The following is an 8,668-nucleotide window of genomic DNA, read 5'->3' as shown; positions in this document are numbered from 1 at the left end:
AGACGTCTGTTATCACAACGCCACATGTAGTAATAAAATAAGTCTATAGATCCAGAGGGAGGCCTGGTAACCTCTCACTTTATTAACATACATGAGATTTGAGTGTGATTCAAAAGAAGTGACGGAAGCTAGAAAGGAAATAAAATGATGCGTTGGACTTGATTATGGAAAAATCCCTTTGAGCAGCCAAATTACAAAAACATAAGACTGCATTGTTCTTTAATTAAGGTGTATTTCATACACAATACAATGCATACATCTTCAGTATATAGTTTAATGTTTTGACAAATGTATACACCTGTGCGTGCCTGCTAAGTCACTTCAGTCGTGTGCGACTCTTTGCAACCCCATGGACCATAGCCCACCAGGCTCCTCTGTCCATGAGATTCTCAAGGCAAGAATACTGGAGTGGGTTGCCATGCCCTCCTCCAGGGGATCTTCCTGACGCAGGGGTCGAACCCCGTCTTATGTCTCCTGCACGAGCAGGTGGGTTCTTTACCACTAGTGCCGCCTGGGAAGTCCAGTATATACTTATGTAACCCCATTATTCAAAGCAAGGTTCAGACCATTTCCAACACGCAGAAGTTCCTTTGTGCCCTTTCAAGCCAATGCCCTTCCCCCTGCCATCACACATCCCCAAAGATAACGGTTGTTCTGATTTCTGGTGCTATAGTATTTATTTCCCTGTCCTTGGACTTCACATAAATGGAATCATGCAATATACTCTCTTCTATGTCTGGCTTCTTTTGTTTAATATAATGTTTTGGAGGTTCAAGCTGCTGCATGTATTGGTGGCTTATTCTTTTTTCTTGTTGAGTAGTAGTGAATTACGGGGCTTCCCAGGTGACACAGTGGTAAAGAATCTGCCTGCAATATAGGAAACATGTGTTAGGTCCCTAGGTCGGGAAGATCTCCTGGGGAAGGAAATGGCAACCCACCCCAGTATTCCTGCCTGAGAAATCCCATGGACAGAGCAGACTGGTTGGCTACAGTCCATGGGATTGCAAAGAACTGGACATGACGGAGTGACTGAGCATACACAGTAGGGCATTATACATACACAGCTCAATCTGTTTATCCATCCTTCTGTTGATGGAATTTGGTTTATTTCTAGTTTGGTGCTATTATGACGAGAGCCCTATAAATATTTAAATATAGGTCATTTGTGGACATATGTTTTTATCTCTCTTGGGTAAATACCTAGGGGTGGAATTTTTTTAAATAGGCCAATCTTACTATTTGTATTTGTAATGACTTCATATACATACTCATTTCTTAGATGTTATTGATTCGCTTTTAATTTTTAGTTCATCTATAACAAAGCCAGTGAAATGTAACTAGAGTTACAGGAGATAGAAAACAGCAGAGAAAAGAGTATAGTAAGTAGAAGGAACAACACTTGCAAAGGCCCCAAGGAGGAAAATACTTGATGTATTTAAGGAGTTGCGTGAAAGCTTTGTGGCTGGAGCATATAATGTCTGAAGGAAATGGTAGTAGGAATCGAAGCTTATGGGATGGTAGGGGTCAGACTACATAGGGTTTAGTAGGTTGCATTAAGCATGCTAGATTTGGGAATTCTCTGATGGTTCAGGGGTTAAGACTGCATTTTCACTGCCAAAGGCTCAGGGAACTAAGCTGCAAGGCCAAAAAAGAAAAAAAAAAAAAGCTAGATTTTATCTTAAGATAAGAGCATGCAATCAGTGATTTCAGGAGGTCAAATAATGTTTCAGGGGAGGAGATGGAAGTATATAAAGGAAGAAGCAGACAAAGCTCCTTAGTAAAGCTTTGGAGAGACAGGCAGGGCCATAGTTGGGCTAGAGATGAAGAAATATGGGCTTATTGGAGACATTTTGGAAAAAGAACTTGGGCCCATGGCATCTACCAAGTAAATTTCGATGTTAAAAAAAATAGAGCAAAATTTCAAGAAAATTTCCAAGCACTATTTTTAAAATCTTAAATTCACCATCTTTTTTGGTGTGGGCTGATTTTCTGTGAGACATTAAAGGTATTGCCAGGACAGCTAAAACAAATGAGACTAAGGAGAAAAAGTAAACAAAAGAGCAAAGAGTGAGAGAGAGCAAGAGATTACTCATTTAATTTCAAGTATTAGGAAGCTAGTACTAAAACAGAGAAGTGGGATGACAATGAATGATACCCTATTGTAGCCCAGGCTCATTAGGTTTTCTAAATGGACAGGCTCAGAGACCTATTTCTTCTTTTGGTTTCACATCTGCATCTTCAGTGAGATAGGGAAACATCCAAGCCCTTTACTACACAGTGGTGTAGAAGTGATGATGTTCCCAAAATACATTTATAGCATGTGCATCTGAAATCACTCTAAAACACTTTTTTTTTTTTACAGTGAAATAGGTCAGACAAAGAAAAACAAATACTATATTGTATCACTTGTATGTCAAATCTAAAAAAGCTGCACTCACAGAAACAGACTAGAATGGTGATCACCAGGAGCTGAGTGGTGGGGGAAAAGGAGGCGTTGGTCAAATAGCATTAATAACCTCCCAGTTACAGGATGAGTAAGTTCTGGGGATGTAAGGTACAGCTTGGTGATTATAGTTAATAATAATGTAGTATATACTTGGTAGTTGATAAAAAGTAGATCATAAATGTTCTCACCGCAAAACAAAAAAGAAAATGGCATCACATAAAAGAAATGGTAATTATGTGACAGGATGCAAGTATTAACTAATGCTATGGTGGCAATCGCTTTGCAATAAGTGTTTCCAATCAAAATCCATGGGATTTTCCAGGCAAGAGTACTAGAGTGGGGTGCCATTGCCTTCTCCAAGGAAGCTTTCGTCTCCCCCATAATCTTAATTACCCCTATCAAAGCTCCCCCCAAAATATACAATCTAAAGAATCACAAACATGCTCTACAAATGAACTTCCTCTGTCCAGCAGTGACCATAAAAACACTTAACCCCTGGGAGGGCATGAGCACTGCATGGACACTGCCTATAGATAACCAATGGGGTCATACAGAGAAGGCAATGGCACCCCACTCCAGTACTTTTGCCTAGAAAATCCCATGGATGGAGGAGCCTGGTAGGCTGCAGTCCATGGGGTCGCTAAAGTCGGACACGACTGAGCAACTTCACTTTCATTTTTCACTTTCATGCATTGGAGAAGGAAATGGCAACCCACTCCAGTGTTCTTGCCTGGAGAATCCCAGGGACGGGGAGCCTGGTGGGCTGCCATCTCTGGGGTCGCACAGAGTCGGACACGACTGAAGCGGCTTAGCAGCAGTAGCAGCAGCAGCATGGACTGTGGGTACCACTATACATCTGCCCTCCTCCATCCACTTATTTTCCTCTGAACTCTGATAACATTTCTTGTGTACCACTGTCCCCTTTCCATTCTCCTTGACCCTGATGCTGGGAAAGATAGAAGGCAGAAGGAGAAGGGGACGACAGGGGATGAGATGATTGGATGTCATCACTGACTCAATCGACATGAGTGTGAGTAAACTCTGGGAGTTGGTGATGGACAGAAGGCCTGGAGTGCTGCAGTCCATGGGGTCACAAAGAGTCAGACACGACTGAGTGACTGAACTGAACTGAACATAAGGAAACCAAGGTACAAGCATGGTTACAATTCCTACTCAAGGTGGGATAGATATTAATAGTTATAATGGAACAATATTCAAATTAGTCAATCTGGTGACAAAGTCTATGCTCTCTCCTCCCAAAGAAGAAGCATCTCCCAACGTGTGTGGATGTAATTGCTATACTTCTCTCTATATATTAATATGCTTTCCCCAACCTTCTGCTAGTATCATGTTTTTCAAAAGTGGATCAACTGCCCACTTGTATCAGAAGCATTTGGATGTGATTATTTTAAATGTGAATTCTGAGTTCCACCCTAGGGCTAATGAACCTCGGCCTCAAGGAGGCTGGGGGTGGGGATTTGCATTTAGCTATTCTCCAGAAGATGATAATTCCCAGACAATGTTGAGAAGCGTTGCTCTAATTAATGCACGCCTCTGCAAAGCAATAACACCCACCATTCCTTTCTGGCCTGAATTCCTTTTGCTGTTGGGGTAATGTATTTATATCTTGATGAATCCAAGCTGTTTCACAGCAATATTAGAGAAGAGCATGTCAGATAATTGAGGGGAAATATCGAGGAATAAACATGCAGTCGCTTTTTCCAGTATAGAGTATCTAAAAATGCTGCTACCAAAAACTGTAAATATGCTACAACAGAAAACATAATTTTAAAAGCTAGATGGCTAGATGGGCTCCAAAATCACCGCAGATGGTGACTGCAGCCATGAAATTAAGACACTTGTTCCTTGGAAGAAAAGCTATGACCAACCTAGACAGCATATTAAAAAGCAGAGACATTACTTTGCCAACAAAGGTCCGTCTAGTCAAAGCTATGGTTTTTCCAGTGGTCATGTATGGATGTGAGATTTGGACTATAAAGAAAGTTGAGCGCTGAAGAATTGATGCTTTTGAATTGAGAAGACTCTTGAGAGTCCCTTGAACTGCAAGGAGATCCAACCAGTCCATCCTAAAGTCCACCCAATCAGTCTTGATATATTCATTGGAAGGACTGATGCTAAAACTGAAACTCCAATACTGTGGCCACCTGATGTGAAGAACCAACTCATTGGAAAAGACCCTGATGCCAGGAAAGATCGAAGGCAGGAGGAGAAGGGGATGACAGAGGATGAGGTGGTTGGATGGCATCACTAACTCCATGGACACGAGTCTGAGCAAACTCCGGGAGTTGGTGATAGACAGTGAGGCCTGGTGAGCTGAAGTCCATGGGGTCGAAAAGAGTTGGACATGACCAAACGACTGAACTAAATTGAGACTGGTATAAAATTAGTAAGAGGACCAGAAAGGACTAGAAAACAAATCCAATGGATACACTAATGTTCACACTAATCCTGCTGGCTGGAACATCCCAGGGAGCCAGCAGACACAGTCGAGGATTGAGCGGGTGGGAATCAGACTGTACTCCACACAAAGTCAGGCTGAAGAAGGCATCTCAGTGAATGAACCGGGTCACGCACCACGCTAATGTTGGTCGTGAATCTGTTAGGAGAGAATGTGTGTGTGTGCTAAGTTGCTTCAGTTGTGTCCAACTCCGCCAGGCTCCTCTGTGCATGGGATTCTCCAGGCAAGAACTGAAGTGGGTTGCCATGCCCTCCTCCAGGGGATCGTCCCAACCCAGGGATCAAACCCGCGTCTCTTATGTCTCCTGCAGTCAGGCAGGTTCTTTATGATTAGTGCCACCGGGGAAGCCCCTAGGAAGGGATATTGTGAATAAATTTGCTGCAAATCCTTTTAGGGGTAAGCATCCCTGATTCACCACTCTAAAAGCCATGCATCAGAGAGGCAGCTCTAACCCTGGTTAATAGTGAGAGCTCTGGAGGAAATGGCTGGAGTACTAGCTTGATTCCATCATTTTCCCAGCGTGAACGTGGACGAGCTCTTGACCCTCCCTGAGTCTCAGTGTCCTTGTCTGAAAACATGTACCTCACAAGGTTGATGTAAAGATTAAATTATTTAACACATGTAAAAGCCTTTACCAATGTCTCATAAGTAGCAAGCTCCCAACAGATATCAACTGTGTTAGATTCAAACACTGGTCCCTGCAACAAATCCCAAGCAGACAAGCCTCTTTGGACTTAACCTTTAAATGTCCAAGTTATACCCATTGAGCTCTAACATTTAGATATAAAAACAGTGGTATTGATCTCTGGTACAAACACTGGCAGGTTATTTCTTTAACGTTCTGGAAATCTAAGTATTATAGTATATCGCCTTGCAGCTACTTTTTCATAGAAGTGTAACTCTACATGCTAATTTCAAAGCCCCATTTATTCCAACTTGGCCTAGAGCCTCCTTCCTGTCCTCCATTCTTATCTCCAGCCACTGGCCCATCCCTGCCAGACACTACCTCCGGAAGGTTTCCAGCCCCTTCCAAACTCAAACGTTCCCTAGTACTGCTGCTGCTGGGTTTTTTTTTCTTCCCAGCTTTGTTGTTGGTCAGTTGCTCAGTCATGTCTGACTCTTTGCCACCCCATGAACTGCAGCATGCCAAGCTTCCCTGTCCATCACCATCTCCTGGAGTTTGCTCAAACTCATGTCCATTGAGTCAGTATTGCCATCCAGCCATCTCATCCTCTAGTGCCCTCTTCTCCTCCTGCCCTCAGTCTTTCCCAGCATCAGGGTCTTTTCCAGTGAGCTGGCTCTTCACATCGGGTGGCCAAAGTACTGGAGCTTCAGCTTCAGCATCAGTCCTTCCAGTGAATATTCAGGGTTGATTTCCTTTAGAATTAACTGCTTTGGTCTCCTTGCAGTCCAACGGACTCTCAAGAGTCTTCTCCAGCACCACAATTCAAAACCGACAATTCTTCGGTGTTCACGTTCTTTACGGTCCAGCTCTCACATCCGTACATGACTACTTGCTTAGCTTTTTAAAAAATACTCTCAGAATTTCTGCTTTTGCCAAGCTTGTATAATTTCTGCCTACAGTTAATAAGCAGCTGTTTTTATAGTCACCACACCCTTTTAAACTCCAGAAAACAGTCAAATTCCATGATAGTAAATTTTGTGCTTTAAAATTGTTTTTAAATGGGGGAAAGCCTCCTCTTTCACTTAAGTTGTTTCTTATGGGATGGGTCATAAAACTTAAACTAGATAATAGAGCTCTGGATAGGTCACCCTAGCACCAAAAGTATATCCTGTATTCCATCCACTAATCACTTCCTGATGTTATTAGAGGCTGGAAAGGAACACCCCAAAATGAAAAGCAGTTAGGGGTCTGGGATATCTTTTCTCTTCTTCAAAAGCTTCTTTGAGTCTTAAACCAGATTTTAAATATATGGAAATTAAGTTAAAATTACTCATAATGACTTTTCTCTTTTGATCCATGTAAATTTCAAACATTCATTATTCATGACTCTCAACTCTTTAAACATCAGAATCAACTGGTTTTTTTTAAAGGTAGGTCAAACAAACATCCTTGTCATAACATTTTTTTTTTTTTTTTACGACAGTGAGCAAGGAACCCATAGTAAGTTCCTGCTACCCCCTTCTGTTTTAGAAGATGTCTTTCCTGCAATAGCTCAGACTAGAAATTCAAATTTTTTTCCTGGGACTTCCCTGGTGGTCCAGTGTTTGGGACTTCGCCTTCCAACGCAGGGGGTGCAGATTCCATCCCTTGTCGGGGAGCTAAGATTCCATACGCCTCTCAGCCAAAACAACAAAACAGGAACAATATTGTAACACGTTGAATAAAGACTTCAAAAACGATCCACATCAAAAAAAAGAAAATCTTTAAAAAATAATAATAATAAAATAATATTTTTTTCTGTCATGCTAAAACCCAAAGTTTAATATAATGAATGAAGGGTCACACGACTGACTGAGAACACAGCACAAATGCCTCAGATGAATTGTGTTTTAATAAAGCATGGCTCAAAATAGCCAAAGTCCAACCTCCATAAAATACTGCTCTGCCTGGATGTTCTTGAACAAAGAAATTTCAATTGGAAAACATTCACTGCAGGGCTTGTGCTCAGAGGTTTGGAGCATCTGGACTCAGCGATGGTTGGACAGAAACAGCTGGTCACCTCCTGGGAGCAGCGCTGGGGCTCTTGCACTGCTGACCACATATAGATTATAAAATTACTATTCTGCTCTTCAGTCAGTTCAGCCACTCAGTGGTGTCTTTGTGACCCCATGGACTGCAGCACGCCAGGCTCCCCTGTCCATCACCAACTTCTACTTTTCAGTGTCCCCCAGAATGATAGGAAATCATGTGCTGCCTTAGGGACCTGTGGAAAGGACACGGTATTTGGTCCAGGAGATCGTTCCTGGCCTGGATGATGGTTGTGTACCCTTGAGCAAGTTCTTGTTCTCTGAGCCTTCCACGGTCACAAAATTCAATAAGACAGCATACACCTGTGCAGCTAATAAGTGCTTCTTCATTACTGGAAAAAAAAACACGTCTCTGTAGGGTCTTCTGGGAAATCACTCATAACAAGCCCTTCTTTGTAAACTGTTTCCATAAGTTGTAGCAGTCAACAAAGCTCTTAAGAGAAATCAGATAAAGACACAACGCCCATAAATTCTGAAATCTCGGCTAAACCAATGTTGAAGACTAAATTCTAACTTTAGGCCAGTTAGATGCCCAGGGGTCCCTCTCTGGTTTCTGCTTCCTGTAAGCTTGGGTTTCCTGCCTTCAGGGGTCTCGTGCAAATCTATAAACGAGTGAAGCAAGATCACAGGGAGTATTAGGAACTGTGGAAATCTGGACTGTATTGGCCCCATCAAAAAAAACAAAAGATTCTAATTCAAATATTTTGTCCAAAACTCACCTGTAGGCTAAAGCCAAATCTCAGGCAAGCAGACATTAGCTTTTCAAAACATTTTTTATTTACTCATGGCTGTACTGGGTCATTGTTGCTGCACTCGGGCTTTCTCTAGTTGCGGCGAGCAGGGGCTACTCTAGTTGCGATTCACAGGCTTCTCACTGCGGTGGCTCCTCTTGTCGAGGAGCACGGGCCTCTAGGGCACATGGGCTCGGTAGCTGTGGCACACAGACTGAGTTGTCTTGTGACACATGGGATGTTCTCGGGCCAGGGACTGAACCCGCATGCAATGCGTTGGCAGAATTCTTAGCCGCTGGA

Source organism: Bos mutus, chromosome 12, assembly GCF_027580195.1.
Source record: "Bos mutus isolate GX-2022 chromosome 12, NWIPB_WYAK_1.1, whole genome shotgun sequence".
Taxonomy (NCBI): domain Eukaryota; kingdom Metazoa; phylum Chordata; class Mammalia; order Artiodactyla; family Bovidae; genus Bos; species Bos mutus.
Note: the sequence above shows the minus strand (reverse complement) of the source record.